This window comes from Neophocaena asiaeorientalis, unplaced genomic scaffold (assembly GCF_003031525.2).
Source record: "Neophocaena asiaeorientalis asiaeorientalis breed wild unplaced genomic scaffold, Neophocaena_asiaeorientalis_V1.1 scaffold294, whole genome shotgun sequence".
In the NCBI taxonomy this organism is placed as follows: Eukaryota; Metazoa; Chordata; class Mammalia; order Artiodactyla; family Phocoenidae; genus Neophocaena; species Neophocaena asiaeorientalis.
This window is the reverse complement of record NW_020173945.1, coordinates 2,016,588-2,032,540: the sequence shown is the minus strand read 5'-3', so window position 1 is coordinate 2,032,540 and position 15,953 is coordinate 2,016,588. Positions and strand designations below refer to the sequence as shown.

At 43.9% G+C, this 15,953-nt stretch overlaps 1 protein-coding gene across 6 annotated transcripts in view; it reads right to left on the bottom strand.

The window, feature by feature from the left end:
- Positions 1-15,953, bottom strand: part of AGAP1 (ArfGAP with GTPase domain, ankyrin repeat and PH domain 1) — a 544,600-nt gene that overhangs the window by 158,764 nt on the left and 369,883 nt on the right. The gene's annotated exons all lie outside the window — the stretch shown is intronic.

Here is a 15,953-nt window from a genome sequence, read left to right as displayed (position 1 = left end):
CTTCCAAAAATATACAGAGGACGATTCTCATTTCAGAAGGAAAACATGTCTCATTTTCTCTCAAGAGAGTAAATCTCTTTTTTTATACATGCCCATTCGCTTTAATTTCAGTTAAAATGTTTCTGAAAATCAAATAATAAAAGATCAACTAATTGTGACATAAGGCGACAAAAAAAAATTGTGAAGGGTAAGAAATATGGTTTCTGCCCTAAATATATATACTTTGGAGTTCCACAAACAGGTGCTTGCCTGTAAATGTAAATGCATAAAGACACATGTTCCAACTCTGAAGCACACCAGTGGTCCAGAGGCTTGGTCACGACACTGTGAGAGTAGCCTTGCTGGCTTAACGTGGCTCAGGACACATCTCGTCCCAAGCATGCGCAGTCTTGGGCCAGTGGTCGTATCTTGAGGCCTTTCTACTGACTTTGAGTAAATCCTTCAGTCAAAGCAACCAACTACCCTCCAACTGTTTCAGGAATATCTTTAGTAACTGTACAGAGTTAAAATCTAATGATAGTATTTTATGTCATAATTTCTGATGCTTATTTTCAAGTGCATGCACGCACACACACACCCAACAGAGGCTAGTGCCTAAGTTTATTTCTGTTCCTGAACGAACCTAACTAACTGGTCAAGTAATACTGACCTGTCCCTGCTTCTGCCCTACGTGTTAGCACTCAGGGAGTGTTCACCACTTTTGAAAACACCTCTAAGCATATAAGGAGATGCTAAGCTTCAAATCACCTTCTCTCCTCTCAGAGTACTCAAGGGTGACCTCTCTCATCGAATGGCAATTCATTTCACATTAATAAGTTATTAATTAAGGCTGTGGATCTGGAGTTCTCACTTGTGACTTATCTGATTCCCTGAGAGCGAAGGGTCTTAAAATCAAGACCCCCTGCGATCAAGTGATCAAGCCTAAACACTGTTCTAAGGGCAGTCAGGGTCAGCCTGAAGTGAGGCAGAGGCCTCGGCGCCCGGTGATCACGAGAAGAGCTGGGGATCTAAAGCCCAAGTGGCCCACAACGATCCACAGAAACACCTCGCTCTGGGCGGGGCGGCTGCCGTGTTGATTAGCTAATCACCGCAGGGGCACACGGTCTGAGAGGAGCCCTGCCCGACCAGGGCCCTGGTGATGCCCAGGGGAGAAAGACTGCTTCCTCTCCCAGGCAGCTGACCACCTAAACCGTATCTGTTTGCTACAGAATTTCAAGAAAACAAGACAAGAGGCTCTCCAACAGGGGGGACTCAGAATAGGGCTGGAACCTGCTGTCTTCCAGGCACGTCTGTGTTTCTCTAGAGAGAGGAGATTCCACCAGCCAGACTGGGACGCCCCCTCCCCTGGAGCACAGGGGGCAGGTCTAACAACTGTCTCTAGCTCACTGAGCTCCGGGCAGACACAAGGCCTTAACAGGAGGCGGGTGGGTGCTCACCTCCCCGAGATGCGCACCAGGGCTGTGCCTGCCTGTGGGTGGGAAGGGCACTTTTCATCTTTCCTTCCCTTCTCTCCCCTCATATCCCCATCTTCCACCCTCCCTGGGCCTGAGCTCTCCCAGGAGACCCCCTCCCGCTGGCAGACAGGTCCACGGGTCCCTCATGGCATGGCACAAGGGGGTGGCAACTTTTTGTTCTGATGATCTTTTCAGGAATGTCTGTGCAGTGAACAGACTTGGCTGATGGAGAGACCGTCTTCCTCCAGAGGAGGGCGGATTTGTGTGATGTTGGGATGATAACGCCATGTTCCAGGGCAAAGCCTGGGCAGGCGTGCCTGTACCCCATTATACAAGACTGGGGTTTCCTAAGCTCGGGCTTCCTCTCCTGTAATGTGACGCACTGTGTATGCTGGTGTCACCTGTGCCCGAGGGAACTGGCCCACGACACTGCTCAGACTCTGGCCACTGCTACTGCTGTGAGTAACGAGCTGTCATCTGTCCTGACCCAGGGGTCTCACCATCCAGGAAACAGGCAGGCTGGCTGAACTTGCAGGGAGGGTAAAATCGGACCCTGCACGGTCCCGGCCACCAGTTCTAACACCGACCTACTACTACATTTCCTTGTCTCACTGCATGGAACCCCTGCTGTGCTGGGCACGATGAAGAAGACAGTCCCTGGACCAGCCACCGTCTGTCTGGTCCAGGAGAAGGTCTCAGACAAGCCCACGAGTGGCCAAAACGCAGGGCAAGGAATACAAGAGCCGTGAGAAGGTTAAAGAGGCAGGATATCATGCCTGCTGGAAGCTTCAGGAGAAACTTCATGGAACACTGTAGATTTATTTTACACTTTGGAATGGGCCCATCTCTGTAAATAATAATATGGAAAGAGGCGACACTACCTAACACTGTCCCTCTGGATTAAAATCACACCAACATAAACAGATGAATGGATAAAGAAGATGTGGTGTATACACACACACACACACACACACACACACACACACACACACACACACCACACACACACAGGAATATTACTCAGCCATACAAAAGAACCACATTTTGCCATTTGCAGCAACATGGATGGACTTGGAGGTCACTATGCTAAGTGAGACAAGTCAGACAGAGAAAGACAAACGCTATATGATATCACTTAACGTGGAATCTAAAAAATACAACGACTGAGTGAATACAACAAAAAAAGAAGCAGACACACAGATACAGAGAACGAAGTAGCTGTTACCAGTGGGGAGAGGGGAGTAAGTGGTACAAGCTATTAGGTATAAAATAAGCTACAAGAATATACTGTACAACACGGGGAATATAGCCAATATTTGACAGTAACTCTAAATGGAGTATAACCTTTAAGAACTGTGACTCACTATATTGTACGCCTGTAACTTACATAATATCGCACAGCAACTATACTGTAATTAAAAAATCAAAAATAAAAAAGGACAAAAAAGTCATACAGACACGCAGAAACAATCCACCAGAACACATGTACACGAATGTTCGTGGCAGAATTATTGAGAATGGCTGAAACGTCCATCCACCCACCATGGGTACCTCATGGTAGAGCCACACCGATAAGAATGAATGGCCTCTGACATGGGCCACAACAGGACAGACACCACAGACAGCATGTGGATCCGAAGGAGACAAACACGAGGGCTCCACCTGTCCTGGTCCCATACAACCACACAAGGGGTCAAGCGCAACAGGCAAAGCCCATCTACGGAGTGGGAAATGAGACGACGCTCACCCTCGTGTGTGTGTAGGGGAAGATTTGAAGAGTGACGCGATGGGGCCCGGGGGCTTCCGGGGCTGCCGGCCACGTGCTGCGATTTGACTTACGTGCTGGTCACCCGTACACTTAGCTAGAACTTAGGATTTTGTAAGTGTATGTTAATCAATAACACTTACCCCCCAACCCCCCAAAAACTCATTTGAATGGTTTGTGAATGCAGAGGTCAGATCACGAAGTATGAGAACAAGTCACCAAGGAGCAAGGAGACAGTTTCGCCGGTGTTACATCCCAAAGAGCGAGCGGCCCAGCCCTACGAAGTGTGGGATACTGGCACCCAGAGGGAGCGAGGCACAAAAGGACCCATTTGGTATTGTCTCAGTACTTTTTTTTTCCCAAACAGTGCCTGCGTTATGATGACATACGTGGTTGACGTCCTGGCCCACTCTGAACACAGGACAGTGTGTCCTCAGAGACCCCGTCTACTGATCAGCTGGCTGCTGGCCTTGCTGAGCGGGGCCGCCGCGTTAGGGTGCTAATCCACGGAGCCCCACACCAGTGCCTTGATATGGAGATGTGTGTGCCCGCTGGGCCGGCTGATTACTGCAAGCTTCCATGCGTCAAAAGCGCCAGATTCTTCCCAAAGAATAATCTTAGCTTTGCTTTTACATCCCTGAAGTGTAAGAGTTGATTTGAAAAGGTACTTACCTCCACCATATGCCATTCTTCTTTAAACAATTTGCATTTCAAAGCGAATATGGCATTTATAGCTTGCCTGATCTCACACGAGCATGAAAAAGATGCTGGTTTTCTATTGAACAAGAATGTTTTCATCCACCAAATGACATCAAAGGGAGAATTCCTCTTTTAAGCTCTAGGCTTATTACATTAAAAATAGCTTATTCTGATTTTTAAAAATATACTCTAAAATAAGGCTTTTCATAGCATTTAAATAGAGATTCATCAACAATTTTTTTTTTTCTTAATACAGAATTCTGCTCACTGCACATCCTGACTTTGGTCTACCTTCAACAATGAGACTTGACCCTACCAAGGCTTCAACTAGGAAAACAATACTTGGCATTTGACTTACTGGTGAAACAGCCTGGAAAAGGGCAGAATCGCTTGGTGATGGTGATAATGAAGTTCTTCGTACACTGAGAGTGGAGGAGAAAAACCCAAAGAAGATTCTATGAGCGCGTGAGTGTGAAAGAGACATTTACGTCCATTGTGGGACTTCGTAATTTTTTTTAAAAATCATAATTACAGAAATAGGATTGATAGGAACTCACTCTTCCCCTCGAAGGCCTCACCCTCTGAAATAGCGATTGCTCTTATAGGCCCCTTTTTCATTCCTATGTGGCTTCAAATGTTATAAAAACTCAGAGTTCAAGGCTACTGTGCAAACCTACAGCTACGCCATGCCCGTTCCGAGTGCGGGTGGGAAAACCAGGTCTGCTGGAATCAGGACTGGACGACCGAGGCTCTTCTAATGGCCACATCACTTCAAACTAGGCCTTCGCCATCTGTTCCGTCCTCTAATTATAAACCCCAAAATAATATAATTCACAACACTACCATAAAAAGTGAGATACAAATGATTTAAGTGCCTGTGAGGAGGGCCCATTCGCCTCACTATTTGCATTGGAAATCTGCCCTCCTTTTGGCAACCAGGATTTCAGGCTAAGAGGATTTTTTTTCCCAAGGACACCTTCAGTAGCTTTTCTTAAAGATGTAACATTATGTAATACTTGTTTTGTAAAAGCGTGCAATCCAACACATCTACTGTTGAGACAGGAATCTCGTGTTTCTCAGGACGCTATGCATTCTTTTTTTTTTTGGTTATATGTTTTCTGCAGTATGCTTACCAGAGAAAAAAAGAATGTACAGAGTCCAGACCCAGTGGTAATGACACAGGTAATCACACTAAATGCGACACTGTGGCCACGCCCAGAATTGAAACTCCCGGAACTAGACAGTTGATGGTTATTTTTCCTAAACTGTGGAAATAGCTCATTCTATTCGATTTCTCCCTGCTCTAATGATGATGTCATGGGGAAAAAACGGGAGCATGTTTTGTTCTCTAAGTTACTGAAACTTATTTTGCAAGGTTATGCGGATACACAAATCATGTAAAACAGAAGTCTACCAAAATCCCACCTAACAGATCAAATCATTATTGAACACACGCATATATTTTTCTTAATTGTGACAACAGAAGAGATGTAATATTCTACAACACTTCTGTATTACGACTTCCCAGCCATTTCCCCACGTTGTTCCAAAACCTTCAAATAATTTCAGACCTATAACATCTGACAGATTTAATGTAGACAACTTGCACTGCCGTTTTCCTACATCTGGATAGCTTTGATTGCTTGCAATTTCTCATCATTATAAACAATACCACAAAGGACATCTTCTACTTTTAGACTTTTCCTTAGGCTGACATCCCAGAAGAGTTATTATTGGGTTAAACAGCATTAACATCTTTCTGGCTCGTGATATTTGTTATTAATTAATTTTCTTAATGACCCGTGGGCTGAAAGAAGATGGAACCTGGGCATCCTGAAAACAAGTCAGTTCAGAATCTGTAAGATGGACAGAACAGTAACGATGATGATAAAATGGGGATAATAATGATGATGATCATAATATGCCCCCTGTGGTTAATACAAGGACCAAATTACACAAAGCACTTCGTATACTGCAAAGCCTCCCAAGACAGTAGTTGTTATCAATTTTGCCAACAGTGAGTTGTCCTTTTCTCTACAGTTTAATTTTTTAGCAAAAATGGTGATACTGCTAATTTTGTTTGACTTTAAAATCTAAGAAGTCTGGATATTTCACTCCCGTTTCTCTCGTGGCGGTGTCTCTTCGTGTGTAAACTGCTTGGACTGTTTGCCTCCTATCTGTGTTTCGGTGTCCTAGTCATTCATCACTTCCCATGAGCCCAAACACACATTCACCGATGGTGTTTCTTGAACACCTGCTCCTGTATATGGACCAGTACAGCATTCAGCATTGGGACAACTCGGCGACACTCTTCCCACTCTTAGTCTCCCCCAATTCCAAAGGTAATGCCGAAGTCATCGGAAGTAGAGTTCATAAAAGGAAAGACAGAGAGGAAAGAGATCATGTGCTTGGGACATAACGCAAGCAACGGATGAATGAGATTACCTGACGGGCAAGGACAGGTGAGCTACAGTATCCACGGTCCTGCTTACATCCCATCCCCGGGATGCTGCTCCACCTTGGGGATGGATAGAATTTGGTGCTTGGTATAAATTAAGAAGAAAATATTAAGCACAATGAGAAGGTAAGTTCTGATATTTGGAAAGAGTTTAAATATTTATTGCTATGACAAAATCTGCTTTTTCCAGTTGGGCGGCCCAGCATTCATCACTGCCCATTTATATCTATCTGCCCGAGGAACACTCGCTACTACGGATTCTGAAGGTGTCTACGGCGAGTGTCACCGTAATGCTCACTTAGGCACACGAAGCTTACACAACGCTTACGCACCTACAAGCCGTTTCGTGGGACGGGTTACGTGACCAAGTTTACATGCAATACAGTTATAATGAGGTGTTGTGACATTACACAAAAGGAGGCTAAAACTAAGGATTTTTTTAAGCAATAAAATATGAATATAGCACTCAAGTAATAATGTTTTCTAAAACAGAAAGTCCAAGACGCTCATATCATCTTCTCTCCTAGCTTCTTATTTGGTTCTATGCCCGCAACAACTGAATTCAATAGCTCAGTTTCCTCCTTTGCCATGCATAATAGTCCTGTCTTTAAAATATTCTTTCTCCTCCATCTGATACCTACAATAGGTGTGTTTCGCACAAAATTCAGTGTGACTTGACAGCACTGCTTTGAGGGAAGTCTTCCCTGGCTCTCACCGAATTTTATAAGCCCTTTCAGGGAGGTGGCCACACAGCCCCACCCCCAGAAGTGCTCACTTGGATTTCTTCCTCTCCCATCCAGGCTTCACAGAACCATCTCTTAGGACTGAACAGAGAGAGCCTGTAGGGGGTGAGGGCACTGAGGAACTCCATGCTTGCAACTCTGATGATGTGAAGGGGAGCTGCTCGTCTGTGGGCCAGGATGTTTTGGGGTTTAACCACTCACTAGGAATATTCCAGAGAGAGAAGCGCGGTCTCTGTATGTGTGGTTTCTCCAAATGCCAGGCCACAAGGTTTGGAGCTGGTACATCATGACTAAACTATCATCCACGACATGGAAAAGTTCTCCTCTGCCAATGTGGGAATGATTATGGAGCAAGTGGGCCAACCACAGACTTGACTCTAGCACAGAAAGGCTCTAACCCAAGGCTCTAGCCCCAGCCGAGGCCCCGGCCAGCTACCTTGCTGAAGGCCGTTGGGTCAGTGAAAGCCGCGCTCTTTCCTAGAGCTCTCCCGATGCTGACCATTTTCCCAATCTTGAAAGCACCATGTCAACAGCTGAAACACTATTCTTCACTGAACACACATATTTTTGAGGTGGGGGAATAGTTTCTAAAGCAACTTTTATTTACTTATCGGGATACCTGTTCCCGTAGAGATGTATGGCTCAGTATCTCCATCATCCTTCTATGTTTTTAACGGAAATCATCAAGGATTAACTTGCCTTTGTCAGTTCTTACAGAAAAGAACACTCCATTTAGAGTTCAAATGATTGAAGACAGTTTCCTTAAACTGGAAGGCATGGCTTTGATTTATATGTGAACTGTACCCCAGTCATCTTGATCACGGAATGTTGCAATGGAGGAACCGTTATCTGAAAGCAAACAATACCTACTCTCAATATTTATCACTTACATCTCACACGATGGGCGATACTCAGGAATATTTCCTTAACGCAAAAATAATTGCTAGGTCACGAAGCTAGGAGAGGATACCAAAGGAAGAGAAATAATGGTCTACGCCTCAAAGAGTTTACAATTTAATGATGGAAACAACGTAGCACACATCTGCCTAAATCTCAGTGGGAGAAACGTCTAAACGCAGAAACGACTAACAGTAAGAAGGCATTTCTCCTAAAAGGAGATGCCAAAACTCTTATAAAGAATCAAATAATAACTTTAGAGCCATTTCATTTCAGATGTCACCAACTTCTTCAAATTTTAGTCTTAGAGAAACCCCACAAAATGTTTTTAACCGAAAAATAATGAATTATTAATTAGCCATCAAAACCCACTCCAACAGAACCTGGTTTATGGAAGCAGACATCGTCACGTGGTACTGATTCTGGGGAGTATTCTCCAGCAAATTAATTCTCAACCAAGAAGGCGATCATCTGCAAGTGCTCCACCAAAGCTGCTAGAAGGCTGTTTGGCCAAAGCATCCAATTTATGTTATCGGCGGATTCGTGCTGTAAACAGAATCCAAAGTGTGGGAAATCATCGGGTGACCAAGGGCTCTGATGTCCTAACGAGCCTGCGACTCGACCCACCGGGAGGAGACTGCTCGTCCGGGGCACAGAACAGATTCCACAGACTCCGGAGTTAGGAAGATGTCTTCTAGACCATTTGAAACTAAACAAAGAAAAACTTTGTCTCTACAAGACAACCACGGATCTAATTTTGATGTTGCATGTTGCGTTATTATTATTATTTTTTTAAATAGCTATTACCACTGTAGCAGCAGCTTAGCGACTCAGCGTCTGCAGTGTGAGCCGTTTTGATAAACAGCCTCTGCGGGCCACACAACGGGGATAATGTGTCCTTAAGTACCGCCAATGAGCTGCCATTCTGCACAGCCAATTACTTCTGTGCGTCTGTCACTCAAAGGAAAAATGACTGAGCCCATTAGATCAAACCTTTGTCACTGTTCCTAATGCACTCTTAGGCCTCATTAATCTCCGGGAGCAGCAACAGAGCTGCCGGGGTCTCATTGCCTCCCCCGACCAGGCCCACGTGAAGCCTCTCATCTCTCCCCCAAGTGTTCCGCGTTAATCAAGCTCTCCTTATTACCCCAGTCCCTGTCACGGCGGAGAGCGCGCTCCCTCTTAAATGCTCTCATTATGACCCATCTTTAGAGCCGGCTAAGTGGAAAAAAAAAAAGAGAGAGGGAGAGAGGGAGAAAGAGGATGGGAGAGAAAGAGGAGAGGAAAAAGCAAGTCCGATCACATTAATATTCATGACACTAATTACTATTCTAGGTCACTGAATATTCATGCTATTAGTCGGGTTTTTTATGGGTTTGCTGGATGCCCTGATTACTGAAGTGTGGAGGGACACAGCATGGTTGAGACTTTCGATGTCCACAGCGGTTCAATACTCAAAACACATTGAGATCCCTGCCCCCACCCCTGGAAAATCAGCCTCAACCCTCCAGAGGGCTTTCATATTTTGAAACCGCTGGGGGCCTGAGTGCGGGGGGCGGGGGGGTGGAAGACGAGGCGGAAAGGTCTCCCCGTCACGCAGGTCTCAGCATCAATCTGGTTAGGATAAAAACACACCCACAGTTGCAAATACCCAACAAAGACACACTATAGGGATGAGAAGATAGCTGTCATCTGGGAAGCAAATGTCGCAACCAGGAGTTATGGCGAACACAGGCATAAAGAGAGGATGGACACACAGAGCCGGAGCGGAGCCCCCCATGGAGATGCAGGGAAGTCCTGAAGGGCATTTCTCTGGCTGCCCAGCTCTCTGCCATCATGGGGGGGAGCTGTGGGTTGCGGGGCATGGGTTTAGTTGATTCTGACCCACTATGTCTACTCAAAGGCTAAATAAACACTTCATGGCATTTACCGAAATTAATTCAAAAACACAATTTCTCAACCCTCTTCCTTTCTTTTCTTCACTAGTGATGAGCACGGCTATTACGATGGATTCCTGATACAGTTCTGAAGAGTCACCTCGGGCCAGGCTTTGGGGGGGCATGCGGTGTGTTATCCTTACGAGGATGGGGGTAGGCACTGTTTTCCCATGTTCAAGATGAGGAAGCTGGGGTTTTAGGTCCTAAGATGGGGAAGATGGGATTCAGTTTGGGGTTTCTGGCTCCAAAGCCCCTGCTGTTGGCCATTATGTTTTCCTGCTGTCTACTGAAATGTCAAAATACCTGTCAGAGCCGGAACAGTCCTATATTGTCATATATGAATGTTGTTCTACCAACCCAGCCAAAAATTCGCGTCAGAAAATATTTTTGGACATTTGACCCCTTCCCTGGGAGCATCCCTGCAATGACAGTTGGGCAGACTCTAAAATGTGGTTTCCCGTTAGAATGGCAATGTAGGTTCCATGCCGAAGCAGTGCAAGGGGCGGATACCCTGGGCATCCTCAGCAAGTGACCCTGGAGGAAAGGGAAGATGTGATGCGGAAGGTGGAATTTAACCAGGTCTGAATAAAGAAATATCTTCTCGATTCTTCTCCTCCTTCTCCTTCTTCTTCTTCTTGCAGTAGATGCTTAAGTAATTTTTTCAGAAATCCATTGAGAGGGAAGTGTTCTACATCCCTGTATGTGACCTAAAAATGTCTTCACACTTGATTGATAGTAGTTTGGCTCTACATTAGCTTCTAGATTCAAAATTATTTGTTCTTGTAACAAATACAAGGTGTTACTCTTGAGAAGGTCAAGGACTATCAGAGTTTTCTTCCTTGATAGGTAACCTCAGTCTTCCTGTTATCTTGGATGCTTTTGGGGATTTGTCCGTGTTTACAGAGCTTCCTCTCCCATCCAGTTTGACACTCGACTCTTCAGATGGGAAGACACTGTCATTTCCTTTGTCACCTCTAGCGTATTTTCTTCTGTTATATTGCCAACAGTTTCTTTAAGCCAAATTCTTTATAGTATGTAATCCATCTACTGAAATGTTTAGTTTTGCAAACTTTCTCCTTAATTTCCAAGAACTCTTTCTCCCCAGGTTTTTCATGTCATCTTTTGTTTGTTTCATTTTGGAGTACAAAAGCCAACCTTTTAAATCTTTCTGATGATCCCAGTTGTAATTTCCTCTTAAGTTCTCTTTCCCCAAATTATCACTCTCTCTCTTCCAAGATCAGCTGTCCTTTTGCTTATGTCGGTCTTTCACATTTTGACTGTTGGTTTCCACAGACGTCTTGGTTGTCCACTCGTGTTTATGAGTAAGATCAGGGCTGAACAGACTCGGCAGCCCTGGGGCACGTGTGTGGCACATGCTGACTGGCGGGTTCGTCTTTGACCAACAATACAAGTTCATGGGCGGGCTGGCACACCTGCATTACGTCCCTCATGGTCAGAGCCGCCCTTCCTTGACATTCATTTATGTTTCCCCGGGTCTATGCAGAGGTCTGAGTTTTCCAACCTGCTTCCTTCTCTTGCAAGCATGGGCACTCACATCAGGGTACCCTCCCAGGCATGCTGCTCACTTTCCCAGTGGGGCTGGTGGTGGGGATGCCACTGGTCAACTCTTCCCGAACGTGTCCCTCAGCCTGCAGTGCCTGCATCCCACAGGTGCCCAATGGAGCTGGCAGCCACCCCATCTTCACTGCAGCTCTTCTGCTCTGGTTAACTCGCGAGCTCCCAAATGAGACCCAGGCTGGGTTATCAGTCTGCAGGTATGCAGTATCAGGCACGACAATATATTTTTCCTCCTCTTCCCCAAGTCCCTGGCGAAACTCGGTATTAAGAACATCACATTTCTAGCATTTTAATGTTTGAAAGGTAGTCAGCATTCCAATACTGGCCAACCACTCCCCGATACTCGGAATAACATAAGACCACCATCTCCTGCAAGTAATTTTCTATCCAGTTGCCCCTGTTAGACCCTTCAGCAATTATCACCAGCTTCAGTGGTCTTGCTTGTGTGTTTATCTTCTGATTCTTCCGCCCCCCATTGGAGTGTAAGCCCTTGGAGGGAGGGCCCCCTGAATCTCCAGAGCACCCATCAGGGCTGGGCATGCAGCAGAGTCAATAATGATGGTAAGTGAATGGTACAGGAGGCAAAGCAATAAGGTATCCAAATCATTAAAACTGGTTGGGAGAAACTAAAAGTCAACACTGACACACAGACAGGCATCATAATGTTTGAAACATGGAATGCATTATGACCGCACACTAGAGAACTAAGAGAAGCGTCTGGATCATTATTCCAACTCAGGAGGAGTTCAGTAAGATGGCTGGGTATAAAAAATACATAAATTAGGATCTTTCTTATTTCTTACCAATTAGATGATAGAATAGACAACCCCTCGCCCCACCAAGTATCAGTTTCACATTTCACCAAAAATTATAAAGTCACAGAATGGATTAACAGGACACATACAGGATCTAAATGGAAAAAAGTGTTAAAACTTTACTGAGGGGTATATAGTAAGTCTGAGTAAACTGGGAGAGAATTGTGCTCTATGATAAACTCAATAGAGTTAAGATGTCAGTTCCTCCACAATTAATTCATAGATTAACAGCAATGCCAGTTAGAGTCACAATGAGATTATTTTTAGGGGGGAAGAGAAAGGTTTCAAGTTATTCTGAAGTTTACGGGAAAAAATAAATGGTGACAATAACCAAGAAACACTATAAAATAAAAGAGTAATATGAAACCATGTTATACGTTACATCACCAGATATAAATTGAGCCATGAATCTAAGACAATGAGGTAAATCCACACAACGCGGAGAAAGTAGGTCAACGGAATAAATTTTCAAGCCCCAAAACATAGCTAATTTGATTAAACGAGTTAGTTGTGCAAGAAAGGTGACAAATAGAATCAACAGGAAAAGGAAATAACAAAGGGAGAAAGAACGATTAGTTATATATTTGAATAAAAAGTTTAACTAGATTTCCTATTATATATAATAGACCCAAACAAATTAAAGGTGGCTTAGAGGTTAATTATAAAAAAGGGGAAAAGGAACAACAATAAAATTATAAAACTCTGAAATCATATATATGAATTACGATCTTATTTCAGGATTATTAAAGGCTTTCTAAATATCTAAAGTAGAAACTACAGAAGTACAAGTCTTATGATTTGATTACATACTAAAGAGGGGGAAACTCTGTATGTAAACAAGACTATAAAATTCAAAAAGCAAATAGTAAACTGGGGAAATAGCTGCAAAATATATTACAAAGTGTTGTTATCCTTAATATACAAAGAGTTCTTACATGTCAATAAGCAAAAGACAAGCACCTAGTGCAACAATGGACAAAGGATACATCTACACAATTACAAACAAGAAACACACAAAACCCATAAATATATGAGCTGTTCAACCTCACTACTAACTGAAGAAATCCAAATAAACAAAACACGAGATATTTTTATTGCTTATAATATTAGCATAGCTTCTAAAAATGTGTAGAGGTGAAATGAGCACTCACTTTATGGACGGAAGGGTATTTTATATAAAACCTTTCTAGAAATGAATTTGGAAATATGTACGGAGAATCTTGTAAGTGTTTATATCCATTGGCCGAGTCACTTTGCCTATGGACTTTTATGCTAAGACGTTAATAAGTTACACACAAAGATTTCAGTACAAGTGTGTATCAGGTCTATGTGAATGAAAAAAATGACTAGAAGGGAAGGCACATAACATTGATCTAATTCATAACATGGAGATAGAAAACGAATAAAAAAGAAAAAAGCTAAAAAGAAACAAAAGACGTCCAGTTAATCCAGAAGTCTAAAACAAAATGGCAGAATTCAAATGAGTTGAGAATGAAAGATGAGGTTAAGTAGTGTGTTAAGTTCTTCGGCAAGTTAGCTCTAAAATAACTAATACCTATCTTTAGCTAAAAGTCCATCACTTAAAAGTAGCATCCATTTACTTCAAATTAAATTTGCTGGGTTGGAATTCTTCACGTGAGAGAGTTCTATGAACAACAGGGTAGAGCTCTGGGTGATACCAGGCAAGGACATTGCCCACAGGCTTAGCTGAGGGCACCACATCCCTGAGCACTGCCGTGACCATGAGGGACTTTCCACAGCACAGTGGTGCTGTGCTCCTGCGGACAACATATTCCCACTTCCAAGTCCCTACTTGTGATCCAAAGAAGATGAAACATCTACCAGGCTCCTTGAATGGGGATTTCCCCAGCTTAGCGTTGACAGGATGTGCCGTAATAAACCGACCATGGGTGTGACCATGGAAAAGGGATTTCAATCGTGACCCAAATCTTCCCATCCACCCAATAGCAAGAATCTTAAAGAGAAAGCAACTGGGCATTGAAAACTCAATCCCTAGCCGAGGCCCATGACATAACCTCCTCTGGGGATATGATAAAGTTCATATGGCATTTTGTATTTTCTATTTGTTATCAAACATTACATTTTCCTTAGGACAGTAAGTGGCAGTTAAGCCCCAAAGATGTCTCAAGGTGACATTTCAAACTCCAAATCTTACATAGCCGACACTTCTTCAAATCGTCAGGACTCTTCCCTCATCCTATGTGCCTGGCAAGTTCCCATCCTTTCTTCACACCCCACACAGGCATCCCTCAAGCCCTGAAGCCTTGCCCCACCTCCTGGGGTGAAGCCGAGCACATCACCCCTGGGCCTTCACACCTCCTATGAGCTGCTGCACTGCACTGGCTCATGTGCTCACCTTTCCCACCTCCCAGAGGGTGAGATTCCAGAGGATAGGGATTATGCCTCATTTTTCTGGACCCCCAGAGCTCAGGACAGTGACTGGCACACATTAGAAACTTCATACATGCTTGCTGACTTGAACAAATAAATGGATAGATGTGTCCCAATGGTCAGAAGGGGAAGTGGAAAGTTGGTTATAGGGTGACTGCCTCGCATAGAAGTTCTGGAGGTCAGAGATTCTGGATCCACAGAATGCACAATTCCTGGCACAGAACAGGTGCTCAGCAAGTACTTTTTGAACAAATAAATAAATTAATGAAGACATTAGCTTTTTATTCAGTATAGAAACGTATTTTTTTCTTGGGCGCTTTTCTCTCTTCCCATCCCATGGAGTTAGCACACCATCTAGAAAAGGAAAACTCATGTACCACTTGGAAGGAAGGTCAGCAGGTCATGAGACCACTTAAAGTAACCGTATCACCTTTCTGGAATGAACTAATGTCTCTGTTATCAGGAAGGCCAGTTTTATTTTGATTAGTCACAACCGCTGATGTTTGTATTGCTCTTCATGAGTTTCCACAGCACCTGCCGTCACACCTCTGTGATGGGGGCAGGGCCAGGCAAGATCAGCCTAATGTAAAACATGCTTCAGTTACCTGCTCAACACCATGCAGCACCAGGCAGTAGAACCCAGGCTGCTGGACCCCGAATTCTGTCCCCTTTTTCTCACCTTCCTTTTGCCAAACAATGTCATTCATGCCATGGAACTGTGGGGTCAGCATTATTCCTCTTAAAAAACATTTAACATTTCAGAAAGGAAAAAAGGCAGCATCTTTAAGAAGCAGAGACATACGCTAGGAATGACTGCAGAACAGAAATCTATTTTGAGAAGATCAGATGTAGGTTGGAGACAGGAAAGGAAACAACTGAAATCTGTGAAGGGATTTCATACGTTGGAGGAGTCCGAGTTTGTTGGTGGAAGACTTAAAGCGGTTCTTACCACCTTTTCTCTGATAAGCGATCACGGGAAGGTAAAAGCCACAGCACAGTTTGCCAAGACTCTTAAACAAAAACAAACCACAACACTCTGAATGGTTTGCATTGCACACTGAAGCCAGGAATTTCTCAACACATCTATTCCGAGAAAACACTAACTTTCTCTGATCCTGAGCAAAAACCAAATTCTCCCTTAAAAGAGAATAAAGAAAACCAAAATTGTGTGAAAGAATCACATAACAGTTACAAG